This window comes from Phragmites australis, chromosome 5 (genome assembly GCF_958298935.1).
Source record: "Phragmites australis chromosome 5, lpPhrAust1.1, whole genome shotgun sequence".
Classification (NCBI taxonomy): domain Eukaryota; kingdom Viridiplantae; phylum Streptophyta; class Magnoliopsida; order Poales; family Poaceae; genus Phragmites; species Phragmites australis.
The window spans coordinates 7,068,185-7,083,301 of NC_084925.1; the positions used below are offsets into that span (position 1 = coordinate 7,068,185).

Genomic DNA, 15,117 nt, shown 5'->3' on the forward strand with positions numbered 1-15,117 from the left:
TTTATCATAAAAAATTGCAAAAATACCACCAGAACTGTCATTCGAGTGGTATTCTTGCAAAAAATAAAAAACCAGTGGCAAATTTGCAAAAGCCCCCTTTGCTTTTCTACCACACAAAAAAGTTATATTTAGTCATGGATTTTTTTAATAATAATATTTTAATAAATAATTTGAAGGAATAGGTCTTGTCTTTGGAAAATTGAAAAAATGGATGCATGTTGGCATTCAAGAGCCAAGAAGATAGGTTTCACCAAATTGACTACCGATAGAGGAAGGGGGTGGTTTCGGCCTTTAGGTTGCCAATAGGGTACACATATCCACGGACGATCAAGATATAGAACTGCAAATACTTCACCCTAGTTACATGGATCATCCCCCTCCACCCCTCCCAAAAAAAATAGAGACAAAGATCTACAAGGAAAACTGTAGCACCCTTTGTTTTAGCATTTTGAAAATAAACAAAATCCACTCATGTTTAAATTTTTTTCTAAATAATTAAGTTAACTCCCTGCATTAAATTGAGCAATTGCATTTTTGATTTCTTAGTGTTCTTAAATCTTATGTGGCGATTCGAATTTGAATGTTTCTAAAATTTGAATCCTATCTTGGTTCAATCAGGTGAATCTTATCCAATTCAATTCTTAGAATTCAAACTTCCAGTTCATCATCCAGATCGAACTCTGGGTTAATCTTCCGACTCTTCCTTTAGCATCAGGTCTAGCCGAATCCAAATTCATTCTCTCATTTCGTATTCGAATGCAAATTCGAATCGTCTGAGATTTAATCAAATGCATTCCAATTTAATCACTTCGTAAATTCAATTCAATTCGATCCAAATCTTGGTTCAAGTTCAAATCTCATAATTTACATCCTTGTTCCAAAACCATGTCAAACTCAAATTCAAATTCAAATTCAAGTTATTTAATTTGAATTATCATAAATCCAGTTTCAAATAATACATTTATTTGAATTTGTCATTCAAGTTTCCTCTCCTACAGTTATTTTCCTCTCCAGATCTTTCTTCCCAACAACTCACTGCCATGTGGACCCCACCATGTCAGTCTGTCCTTTTCCTCCCACAGATCTTTCCCTTCCACCTCCTGCTCTCTCTCAGCTCACCCGCCGCATCGGTCCACAACGGCGGCACCCGTTCACAGAGCCAGGTGACCAGGTCCTGACCACCTCCGTACTTGAGCCGGCCCAAGTCTCGAGCTGCTAATCGCCTCACCTCGCTATGAATCCGAAACAAAGCTATCTTCTCTTCTTCTCTCCCCACTGCAAACCGAGCTCACCACTGAGCAAGCACGCCATCGAGCAGAGAAGAAAAGCCCGACGCCGTCAGGCGGCCCACAGGGGCTCTGCCGCACCGTCCCACGCCGCCACCACCCTCCTTCGCTGGCACTGAGTCCCCGCCGTGGTCATGCTCCCTCGCCAAGCCGTTGTATCACCGCTGCCATACGTCATCTCGGTGAGTACACCCCCCTCCTCTGTTCCTCCTTCCCCCACCTGCACAATGGGCATACATCCACACAAGCACACCGCCGCGTCACACGGCCGCAGCCTCCGTTCAACCGCCGGCCTAGAACTTACCCATCTCGCCGCCCCGCTTCATTTCCGAGCCACCGCCGGCGAACCCTGCCACCGAGCAATCTGGCCCGCGAGTTATCGTTGTCGTCCTTGCTCCCGAGTGCAGCCACCCGCGCGCCACCAGCTGCTGGGCCGGAGAACCACCGCCGGTCTCCTTTCGGCCAGCAAGCTAGTCACCCCCCCCCCCCACCACCTCTCTGCTCAGTCGCGAGCGTGCCACGCCGCGGCGCTCACTCGGCCCAGCCTACGGCGATGCTCGCGCGCCGTCCCGGTCTTCGCCGCCGCGCCCCTTCCCTCGCTCCCGTCCTCGCCCTGCCGCGCTCGGCCACCGGCGGGCCTTGCCGCGATCCCGCTGGATGCAGCATCCCGTCGCTGAGGCCAACCTCCTGCGCCGCCGGGCTGGGCCCCACACAGCCCCGGGCACCGCCAGCGTGCTCCACCGCGCCGCCCAGCAAGCCAGAGCCGCCTCCTCTTGCGCCGCCCGACCTCCCGTCGCCCGGCCCCTCTGCGCCGCCAGCTCGGGCCTCGCTTGAGCCCAGCCCGTCAAGGGTGAGCTGCCTCCGGCGAGACCCCGCCGGAGGTCTTCCTCTCCCGGCCTGCCATCTCTCTCTCTCCCCGGTCGGCCTCTTTTCTCCCCGGCGCCCCCTTCTCCCCGATCACCCCTCCGCCAGCCGCCTTCTGCGCCGCCCGACGGGACTCCACGCGGACCCAGTCTGCAGCTGACGGGCCGCCGCGGGCGAGCCCCGCCGGCTTTCGCCTCGGTCGGCCTCCCTCCTCTGCTTCCTCTCTCTCCGGCCGGTTTCTCTCCACCGCCCTCTGCCTCTCTGTCTTCGTGAGCCAGTCGTGAGACACCGTCCTCCCTTCTCATCCCCTTCTCATCTCACAGCCACGTGGGCCCCATGGTCTGGATGGACCATAAGCCCACGGCTTCGGGTCTACGGTGGACCACACACCCGAGCCACCCCTCGGTCCACGGCCCGTGAACCGAGTTCACCCACACAGAACATCCACCGGCCCACAGCACCGGTCCACCATGCAGCATCCTCACAACTCCCTACGGTTCACAAGCCCTGTGAACCAAGTCCATAAAATAGTGCCCTTATCTTTTTACAGGATTTTCTTGCCGGCAAATCTTCCGATAGCCGTATTTTCTCCATTTTAACTCTGATTTTAGCGATTCTTTTACCAATATTTCTCAAAACTCATAATCTATCATCGTGCCAAATCTTGTGTTTTTAGAAGTTCTTTTAATTTCTCACGCGGTATTTATTTTTGTCACAGTGCTTTAACCTACAAATAGATTTTGCCGTTTAGCTAACTGACAAATAGATTTAGGTATAAAGTCATCATTTAATCATGTTCTAGGCTATAATAATATATTTAATCTCCTAGCTTAAGTATAGATTAACCATTTAGATATTTAAGAATAGTTTTAGTTTTGAAATAACTAAAGGTTTGCTTTTTAATTAATGTTTTGAATAGATTGTTAATTCATGCTATAGGATATAGATTTTAATATTAGTATAATTAATGTAATAAGTTAACCAGTATAGCTAATACTAATCATTAGAATATAATAGAATACTTTAATGTTACTAATTATTTAATTATATTAATGTTGTAGTTTAATCTAAATAATTAATTACATGTATGCCTTGCAATAGCAATAGAATATTGCTTAATTAGAGGGCCAAATAAGTAGCATAGGTAATTAAGAATATTTACTAGATAACTTTAGTTTAGTTCTATAGCTTAGAATAATTAATCACAACACTTAAGCATATATAGTTTAACCACATAGTGGTATACTTACGTATATATATAGACGTAAGTATTACACGTACATATACACCTGTACACGTGCATACATCTACACGTAGAAACCCTAACTGTTATTTTCCAGTAGTTAAGCTAATAGAAACTCACCTGGTTGATAATGACTTGATTAGGGCTCTCTCTTAAGTCAATAAAACAATTAGGTTAACAACTTGACCTAGCTTCGCTAGATAACCCCGCTAGGCTCCATATGTTAGTTTCGCATAGCTAAGAGTAGCCTATCATCTTCCCGCTAGGTTAGTTTTCGTCGTTTTCCCAGTCATTCTTCTTTCGCTTTGGTGCTTCTTTGGTTTTGTTCTAGTGTTCCTTTGCTTAGTCGTTGTGCGCTTTTTATCGTTAATCTACGTAGGTTTTGAGTCAAGAATCTAAGCAAGGACGCGAGAAAGGAACAGAAGGCGATGCCTGATGATGAAGAACCTGGGAGACTCGAATGATAGGACCAATCGAGAATTGACCTTCGACTAGGGAAGCCCTAACTCCCTTATCATGCTGATCTCATGTTTGTAATATAATAAAATGACAAACTAAAATTCGGTAGTTATACGTGTATGCTATATATAATAGTTTCTCAATAAATGCTTGTATTAGTTATAACCCATTTACTGAGCATACTATAATTAGTACTCGTAATATTTAAATAGTAACTCTAGAATACTCCCAACACCTAATATAATGATGTTGGATGAAACTTTGTCAACTAGTATGCTTAGGGCTGGTTACTCTGCTCCCTTCAGAGAAGCTTGCTCTCTCTTCGGAGAGTATTTAATCACTTGTTGTTATGATCACTTGCTTTTCAAATGAGTGAAATGTGTTGAGGTGATTAATGGTGTGTGTGGTGGAAAATGGTGCAGTGTTAAGAAAACCCTGAAAACCGCTTTGGCAGGGGTGAGCAGGGTAGTCCTCTGAAAATGGGAGGCTATCTCTTGCCGGTATTCTTTTGAGAAGGATGCCCCCTGGTAAGTAAGTCCTCAGGGGAGGATTGCTGATATGAAGATGCTTGCCCCGTCCGTGTAAGGATCGAATTGTTAAACTGTTATGCTAAGCCATCCCGTGCAACCATGCGTCCTGTTATGGACATGACTTGATCTCACACCCCATTAGTTGAGCTCGCTACCCTTCTTGGAGGCAGGGGTGCAACGGAAGCCAGGAAAAAGACTTGCGATACATCGAAGTCTGGCTGGTGATATTGAATGGCCATACTCGAGCCATTTACTGGAGGGGAATGAAGCTTTGGCCCCTGGTCGTTGAATTCACGTGGGTGGTTATCGGAGCAATATGTTGGATAGGTACGTGATCTCGGTATGATTCGCTCCTCCACTTGCAACGGCAGGAGGCTGGGCATATCGTGTGATTACAGTGTACAATCTCTGCAGAGTGTAAATCTATTCGAATAGTCGTGTCCACGGTTATGGACATGTGAAGTTACAGATTCACAATGGTTAGTCTTATGGTGTGCGTACCCTTTGTATGGAGTGAGCAATGTGCTCATGTTATGGAGAAAGCTAGTTGTATACCGTTAAAACTGGTTAGACTAGGTGTCAACCAGTTAAAAAATGGGAACTACTGGGGAATGGATAGCTTTCCCTCAAGGCTAACAACTTATATCAATCAAGCCTGGCTTTTGTTTAACTGGTTTAAACTAAGTATTACATCTTAATTCACATTGTATGTAAAACTGGTTTTGTGTTCAAACTATAGCACTATGGCTTTATCCTTGGATATCTTCCTTATGCATATACTCAACTTCTTGAAATAGTGTTAGGACTTATTAAGTATCTTCTGTTTTTAGTCTTGCTGCTTTTAGATTATTAAGATGTAGATTAACCTTGACCCAAATGAAATTAAAGAGAAGAAATCTAAGGTCGTGTCTGCACCCAAGTTGCCTATGGCATTGGGTTGTTCCGCTCTATGCCACTTTGTTCCGTTGTAAGCTTTTCTGTCTGGCTGGTTTGCTGTGGATCCTAGTCCATGAGATCTTCGTTCGCTCTTTTCAGGTAATTATTTTATTTGAAGTATGTATTTACTAGTATTCTGTTGAATTCTGTGTGTATCAGCTCTTTGATCCAGTGACTGATATATGAGTTATAGGAGAACCCGAGATCGAGGTTTGACAAAAACCCATCTAAAACCCCAAAAAACTACATAAACACCCAAAAAGTTAAGAAAGCAAGATGGATCCATCAGAGCCTCAAGAAGGAAGGGGGATAAATCTATACTGGCCTCCTCCACCTTCCACGACGAGAGGAAGCTATCACAGAACGACACCCTCGGAGACGACGAATCTGTGGATCTATGGAGGAGACAGAACTGGAGAGCACAATGCAGAGGAGTAGGGCCGAGGAAGGAGGTTGGGAGGGTGGAAGCAAGTATAGCAGATGCGTGATGGTGGTGGTGGGGTGGAGGACTTGAGGACTCGAGGGTTTGGCCTGGCAGGGTCGTGACTCGGTGTGGCCTGTACCGATTGGTGCTAGCCCACGAATTGAAAACCATTTGGACCTAAAAATTTGAAACCAAAACCAAACTGGTCTCATAGTGCACCCAAACCAAACCAGGTCGTTAGCTATGTTAGCCCGTTTCAACCCATCCAAACCCAATCCATATCGGAATCCAAACCGTTAAAACCATCCCCCAACTAAAAAAAAACACTAGTAGGCCAGCCAAAGAGAAAGGTAATTCCTAGTCCGACCCAGTCAGGCTCATATAATTTTGCAGATCGGTTCGTGAACAAATAGGCTCTCGGCCAGCTTTGTTCGAGCATATCACCCTATGGTTTTGCACGCGAGTTGTACTTTCTGTCGCGCTCCAGCCAATCCTGCAGACTTGCGCATCGTTGAAAAACCAAGTTAAAATGTATCTTGGTTTATATGTGGTGAGAAGGTTGCTGTTTTGGTTTGTCGATTTGTGAGATTGCATAACTTGCCTTTGTACTGCAATGATGATCTTGTTAATCAATGTTTGGAGAGAAAAATTGGAATTGGCAATTATGTCTGTGTCCAGGAGAAATGACAGCACCAGATAGTCTGGTCCTTCGATTTTTGCCTTCACCGGATGGTCCGGCGTTTGGCGGGTTGAGAGTACCGGAGCTTTTCAGCGCAGAATCAGAAAAGGAAGCCTTCACCGGATGGTCTGGTGATAATGTGTTGTGAGTACCAGACCATTTTCTGCACAGAAGAGATTTTTGGTGGAAAAACGGAACACCTCACCGGATGGTCCGGGGAGTGCAGGAGTGAACACCGAAGCTTTTACCGGACTATTTAACAAAGATGTTGAAAAATGAGGTTTGATGCAGTTGTCCTCACTAGATGATCCGGTGATGGACCTTGTACTCACCGGAGGGTTTTCCAAGAGGTTTCGAGAGAAGGAATCATTGTACCCACCGGATGGTCCGGTGTTCAGAGGCGGTACACACCGAAACATCCGGTGTTCATGTTTTTCTTTGGACTGTCTTTTTCAACAGGAATTTGATTTGGACTAACTTGTAATGAAGTTATATGGATTTGGAGAAACATGTTTGCTTGTATAATGTTATGCAGGTGACAGATGTAACTTGGCGGTTGGCGGCAGGATGATCAGGGCCAAGCGGGGAGTTTGGTGCTGGATGATCAAAGAGGTCGGGCGGAGTCAAGGGTGATCTTAGCTGTGTACATGGAGTCAAGCAAAGCATGGAAGGAAGGATGGAGACGGCGTGGTGACAAAGTCAAGCGAAAAGGATGCTGGTGCAAGTGACAAGGCGACCCGATGGATCGGGAGTGCGAGAGACTTGCCGGTGGTCAAGATCACAAGACGGAGTACACGTGTCGACATCGGGATGCTTGCTTGGGGTCAAAGGAAGTAGTAGTGAGTCACGCTTTTAGAAGTGTGCAAGGCGGTTTCGCGGTTTGGCCTCAAAACCGTGGAGGTATGGAGTCATGTGGCATCATCGCGAAGCAAGCATCGAGGCAAAGCTAAGTCATGAAGGTGTCACGGTCGTCCGACCGATAAAGCAGAAAATAGACCAAAATACCCCAGTGGTAGGTAGGAGGCCATTGTAAGCAAGGGGTATTTTGTGAATAAGGAAACTTAAGGGCTAAGGCACCTCCCTAGGCCTATAAATAGAAAGGTAGAGCTATATGGGGAGCCTTGATTAGACATTTGGGAGCCTTGTGATAGGTTTTGGAGGAGAGGAGAAGATATGCTTAGACTTTGTAACAGGTTAGAGTTTTTGTGAGAGGAAAATACTTTGTAATCTGTCTAAAATTGGGCTGACATCTTGTTGAAATGAAGTGCAAGTTTCCTCCCGTGTTTGAGTTCATCTCCTTCTATTGGCTCCGTGTTTTGTTGCAAGTTTTTCCTTCTGGATGCAATTTTCAGTTTGGTTTTTGGGCTGAAATTTCTGCTCCTTGTGAAGTCATTCTATTTGTTGTTAGAGGTATAAAATTCGCATACTTATATGTACAAGTAGATATTGAATTTTCTTTCCTCTATTTTATCAACTTGGGGAGTTTTCTTCTCTAGGTAGCTCGTGTTGATTCAAAGTTGCAAGCTTTTGCGCACAAAGATATATGTAATGGTCTTGAATGGAACATATAGTTCATATACCATCCGTGGAGTCATGTTACCTCGGAACTTTCCTTCAACAGTCCCTCTAGTGTTTTTGCTTCCGCTGAGGTTTTGATGTGCGTTGGGTGATTAAATAGGAGAAGACTATCGGTTTTGAAAGAAATTTATTGAGGTGCCTATTCACATCCTCTAGTCGCTAATCTCGATCCTACAGTTAATCACCGTCAGTGGTAGCCCCCGACCAAGGACTGATTGTCAGTTGTTGGACGCAAGTAGTAATTCCAGCTTGATGCTGGCCTAGCTTGGATCCTCCGCTCTTCAACGTCGACGTCTTTGTCAAGCTCCATGGAGCATATATTTTCAAGCTGGATACAAGATCATTTCCTGCCTGCTTCCAGATGTGCCATAGTAATCCCAGGGAGGATTTGTGTTAGCATCTTTCTGATTTCTGGCAGTAACTTATTTTTCAAGAACGCGCAATACATGTATTTCATTAAGTAGAACACAGCATGGAAAAACAAACACGGGCGCACGGAGATGGAAGGAGGCACGAACAGGGAGGAGAGGTTTTTCGAGTTCGACCTACATGACCGAATATGCTCTGAGGGCCTAGCTTGGCCCCAGAGCAATGCTTCCTCCGTGATTTTATCCACCAAAGCAGCTGACAACAGGGATTTCCCTTTGAACACTCTGGAATTTCGCTCATTCCATATACGGGAGATGGCTAAGATCACCAACGAATAAAAGGTCTTCCGTCGATTGCGCTGCACCGAATCCACCAATCCACAATACATTCGTCAGCGTTCGGCATCAGTTGTTGCCAACTGAAGCGACGCAGGAGTCGGAGCTGCTGGAATCTTGTGCATCTAATTACGAACTGAACACAAGGATCGATAGCCTAAAGACACGAACACCTCAATTAGTACATCAATGGATCATATAATGATTGGAGATGCCCCTAGGCCGTGAGGTCCCACGCCTTCTTGATGCAAGCGTGCGGTGATGAAGATGTGACCTTGTGTCGGTGAACTCAGTCACGTGGGTGTGACCAACAGGATGTTTCTGGTGTTGGTGCGTTCCTCCTGGTCGTGGCGTCGACACGAATGGCCGACGATGGTGATGGCCTTCGATTTGCAGCAGCACATCTAATGATCGGATAGGGTTTTGATCTTGCATGTGTGGGATACCCCTTGGTACCCGACTCCCTTCTGTACCTATAGTGTTGTGCAATCGGTACCAAAACCTTTTGGTGGTGTAGCATTAGGCGCACTCCCGATCAACGTGCATGGATGGGTGGTTAATCCCCTGAAGACTCGGTCATTTTGACCAGCCGAGATCACCATACCAACATTCTCCCACTTGATCGAATGGCTGACATCATAAGTTCTACACTCGATAGAACAATACACCAAGATACGGTGTTATAATAGTTGATAACGGCACCACTGAACCTCAACATCTATAGTGTATTATTCTATCTCGATAGGATATACACTTATATTTATTTAGGAGATGGCTTAAACACTTATGGTTCTTTTGTGTAGTTTGTTTTCATTTATCATTATGTGCACATTGAAAAGGTGAAAACAATCTTTGTAGTTCCAGAATCGAAGTTTGAGATTTCATTTTGTCCCAAAAGTATATGATGTCAATAAGTCTTATGCCAGTACTAATTCTGAGACAAGCCTTTAACAAGAAATCATTAAGCTAAACATGATGCATAACACTTATATGATGAACATAATACTTAACGCTTATAGGCTAAACATCAATAATTTGATTCTGGGTCCATCTTTCATAATGTCATATGTTTGGCAGCACCACTTGACAAGTTGTTACTCGAAACAAAATTGCACTCCAACGTAATAAGTTTCGGGATAGAATCTTAATTCAAAAGAAAATGTTCTTATCTTAAAACTACAGCAGTATATTGTGGATTTCTTATTATCTAATAGCCTTATAACATGCCACAAGTCAGTTTGAATCATTAATTATGCCTTAAGAGATTGGTTAGAGCCATTCTACAATATAGTTTCTCTTGCAAGAGTAAAGATTTGACCTGGTGTGGATTTCTTAATATCAATACACCTTGCACAATTGGCGTCTGAATAACACACAACTTTGTGGTTATAAGACTTCTTATATGTGAGGTTGTAATTATTAGTGCCCTGCGTATAACACGGAGCTATCTGTAGTAATTTTCCTGTGGTCCAGTCCTAGATCAAGATCTGCCAAGTATCCTGGTTACAAATATTACATAAGGGCGCATAAAAACTTAACTATGCATAATGTTCATGACAACATTAGCGTAAGAAAGACTTTTGTTGCCCTCAATAATCGAAGTAAACTCTCTTAATATTGGACCTATCTTGGTGAACCTTAATAGTCAAAATATGAGAGCAATTACCAAGACAATCTTAATACCTAGAAGGGAAAAGAAATATTTAAGTCTTAAACACTAATATCCCTATTGTTGATATCGTCTATATAACGAGCTAAGAGGTTAAACTCACTCCCACTGGAATCAACATTCCTACAAACTCAGTGGTATGGCTTTTACTATAATAATGACACATTTGTCTTTAATACTTCCATAAGATATGCATAAGTATGTGAGTTCACCAGTGGTTGAGACAATAATGTCATTTCTCTTAAAGAAAATACACTAAATAAATTTAGTCATGGGGTATGTCTCACATAATGAAGCATATTCTTTCTTAATGAGACGTTCCACTCTCCCCTCAAAATATGACACAAGTATCAATGCCACAATTTCAATTAACTCTCATAATATTTAACTTTAAGTGAAGTCAATAGAGTTAATAATTTACTTAATGTTCCTCAAATGCCACAATTTCAATTAACTCTCATAATATTTAACTTTAAGTGAAGTCAATAGAGTTAATAATTTACTTAATGTTCCTCAAATGATTCATAAGAGTGTAACATAGAGAAACACAAGAAAATTACTTCTCATAATGGGGATATAAATTATATTATTAGGATGGATGGTGAAAACATAATTTAGTACTGATGGAAAACTTCCAACAACTTTAACATTAGCCTCCTATCTATTCTCTAAGACTTCGCTTTAAAATTTTGATGGTGTTAAGATAATGTTGGCAGCATAAACGTAGTCTTTTATCTTAGTATCTCGCTAACTTTCTTTATGAATGTACATACTTATGGGCACAATCATAGTTCACCTCTCATTCTGCGTTGTTGATTCTTGCAGACGTAATGAAGTGAATCAGAAGGGCTCTAATAATTCTTCATGTCCTAGCTCATTAACTTTTGAGCACTCTTATAATCGGTGTACTGGCAATAACTTTTGAGGAGCTTTAAAATATTCTCCATTAACGTCAAATAACCTTAGTTTTAGCTCGAGGGTTGCTCCCCCGGATTCTAAAAAGTTTGATCATAAGGAACATTTGTAGATTGCTCCCACTAGTCTTTAGCTAACTAAAGATTCCATTGATTTTACATCAATGCTTTAATCATTAATGGCTTCTCTAATGGGAGCCGGTCATTATCATTATATTTGTGTGTGCATTCAATGTTCATGATCTCAAGAGTAATATCCTAACGACAATAAGTTACTCTATTTACTACTAACAGCCGAAGAACTTATGACTGAATTGAAAATAGGGACATATCACTAATATTTACTTTAATATCCACAAGTAAATAATTGTCTGTTATGAAATTAATCCTACGCTGATCAGATTAATAACATGCTAATAACAAAACTTAACAATTCCAATTCACTTCACCGTTGGGCAGAAATGAAGAAGAACTTAATCGCGAGGAAAGAATCAGCAGTCCAACTTCGCATCACCTTTGCAGAAAATGAAGAATAACTGGATTCACTAATGTAGATGACAAATGATCATAAACAACGCTGATCAGTATGTAACCACAAGCCATAAAATATAATTCTGAAATCAACGTGAAATCTCTAACCAAAACTTCTCGTTGGTTCTATTCTGATCAAAGAAACTATGGGAATAACACATGATTACAATCAACGTTAGTCAGAATCTAATCGCATGCCATAACATAATCCCCAAACATCATCAAATCTCTAACTAAGACATCTCGTTGGTTCCATCTTAATTAGAGAAAACTTAATCATTGCATAGTCATGATCACATAAATGTTTGAGACAAGATGATTCAATAACTTAATTAATTTAAGAATTAATTAAATGACATATGACTATAATATCGTTGGTCAGTATATAGCCATGAGCCATAAAATTAATCATAATCACATTGTCTCAAAGCAAAAATATATTAATTAGAGGTATGCTTAATCATGTGATCAAAAATTGATGAGCATTGAACATTACTTAATTGCGGAAGCGTAAAGATTAATCAAAATATCATAATCAATAAGTAGTAAAATAAATGCTAAAATTAAAACAAGGGAAAAACTTAAGCTCATAATTTAGGGCATAAGAAATTATAACTTATGTTGGAAAAATTAAACAACTCATGTGAAAATAAAATACTTAACTAATCCCATCTTAGCTTATTCCCGAAATGCACTAAAACGTTATTTGTGATGGAATGCATCTAAATATTATTTCGTGGCCCAAGTAAGAAATATCCTAAAGGCCACCTAAATTTAATACCCAAAAAGGGCCCATTAAATATGCATGGCTTAGGGAAATAAATGTTTCATTAGTGGGCAATAAATTATGACAATGACAATTCATGATTTTAAACCATTTTGGTTGGAGTACAACCATGAAAAGTCAACATTAAGTATATTAATGCCCAAAATTTTGTTGTAGTTCCAAATCAAAATTTCCTGTTGGTTCCATTTTGATCTGAGACAAACTTAATCATAAGAGGCCATAAAATTTCACTTAAATATTAACTAAATTTGAGCATTCCTCAATTATAAAATAACTGCATCATTTTTGTCAATTAAACATTACTTAAAAATTACATAAGTCAAAGCATCATTATTTGGAAAATTATTAAATCAGTGCATAAAACAAAACATTGTTTGTGCCATCATGAATTTTTGTATATTATACATTATTTATTTGGACCATTATCATCAAAATTCCAGTGATTTATAATGTTTTTCCTTGATGAGAAAACGGAAACTAGTTTGAATTAACACATAAAATGGCACATAATTACAGTCAACTTTGATCAGAAAGTAATTATAAATCTATATAAATTGACCACAAAATCTTCGGAAAAAAAACTTCTCGATACCGAATTACTAGCCTAAAGGAAATGGGCTGAGCAAACTACCCAGATACGATTACATTTGGTTCGGCCCATCTTACTCTCGCGCACGGCCCAATTATGTTGTCGGCCCGATTCGGTGTGTCGAGCGAAGTTGACCGTTAGATCATATTGTGTGGCTAAGATCGATTGCGCTCGGATCAAAACTCATGTAACCCTAACTCTAACTTCAGTTCTTCGCCCACCTCCCGACTTTCACACGTGCGAGACAGAGAGGCGACCGCCAGACGAGCGATGGAGCTAAGGAGGCGGCACTGACTTGGGCCCTCTCGCCGGAGCAGACGAGCAGCCGAAGCTGCATGCTACTCCATCGAGGGGATCGACAGTGGTGCTCTTTTGTTGGTGCTCGTCAGCAAAAGGATGGTGAGCTGCGGCGGCCGCGACTGCCTCGCTAGTGCGTACAATGATGCGGCCAACGATTAGATCTTCGGCGGTCAATGCAGAAGCTAAGGGGACGACGACAACCGCTACTCATCGGCAGAAGCTAAGGTATGTTTCCCGACCAAATCTAGGGTTAGGGTTTGGGATTCTAATAGGGGATTCTCGAATTTGGGGAACAAATTCTTAGGGTTTCAGGAGGGGATTGACATTACGTTTCTCTGCTTTGGTTGGTCCCCTCCTTCTAATTGCTATCCGAGAGCTGATGTGTGTATGGCATGAATTGATTGACGGCGTAAAAAGGAGCTTCTTAGAGAGAATTGCACTAATCCAAGTCTAGAGATCATCAATTGGCGGCTAATAACCCTTGATCATGACTAACAGTGATATATCTAAGACTAAACATGAAAGATCACTAACAAAAAAGGGGCTAACATGATGAGCCGACAACAACTAGGGCTAAATAGAGTAGTTAACAGCCCTAATCGAGGCTTAACCCAAAACATCTGAGGCGTCGTGGATTCATGTAATAGGCTATTAGGCTCTGATTACCAAATGTTGGAATCGTATGCATCTAATTACGAACTAAACACAAGGAACAATAGCCTAAAGACATGAACACCTCAATTATTACATCAATGGATCACATACCGATTGGAGATGCCCCTAGGCCGCGAGGTCCCCCGCCTGCTCGATGCAGGCGTGCGGTGATGAAGATGTGACCTTGTGTCGGTGAACTTAGTCACGTGGATGCGACCACCGGGATGTTTCTAGCGTTGGTGTGTTCCCCCTAGTCGTGGCGTCGACATGGATGGCTGACGGTGGTGATGGTCTTTGATTTGCAGCAGCACATCTAATGATCGGATAGGGTTTTGATCTTGTGTGCGTGGGATACCCCTTGGTACCCAACTCCCTTCTCTACTTATAGTGATGTGCAATCGGGACCAAAACCGTTGGGTGATGTAACGTTAGGCGCACTCCCGATCAACGTGCATGGATGATTGGTTAGTCCCCGAAAACTCGGTCATTTTGACCAGCTGAGATCACCACACCAACAGGAGCCAGGTCTTCCGGCTGAGTAGCAAATGATCAAGGCCTCTCGGTAACTGAGAACAAAGGATACGGTTGTCGTGACTCCTCGAGCCTGACACTGTAGCCGCTGGGATGTCCGTGTAGAACTAGATAGGCAAAAAAAATGGCATTTATTTAGTTGTTTCATCCCTAGGATTGTGGTTTGGCCAAGGAAGGGGGATCGGTATGCCGATTGTGCCGTGTACTGGCCAGAGGGCGACCACTTCCAGTGAAAGACGTATGGCACCTCCGGCCGCAAGGCGATACCATCCAAAGCTTCCCAAAGGACGATCTGATGTATTCGATCAAGACCTGAACGGTGAGCCTTCCCCTTAAGTTGTGGATCCATCGCCGATCCGATAGGCCACAAGGCATTTTCCGCCCTACCCTATATGACGTCTGTGCCCCGGCATAGGAATGCTTTCCGTAGCTTGTTAAT

At 42.6% G+C, this 15,117-nt stretch overlaps 1 long non-coding RNA gene across 1 annotated transcript; it reads left to right on the top strand.

Annotated features, from left to right (window-relative positions):
• Positions 1 to 780: 780 nt before the first annotated feature.
• LOC133918630 (uncharacterized) lies at positions 781 to 4,067 on the top strand. Its single transcript, XR_009909818.1, has 2 exons — positions 781 to 1,468; positions 3,773 to 4,067. It is a non-coding gene; the product is annotated as an uncharacterized LOC133918630 (long non-coding RNA).
• The last annotated feature ends 11,050 nt before the right edge of the window (positions 4,068 to 15,117 follow it).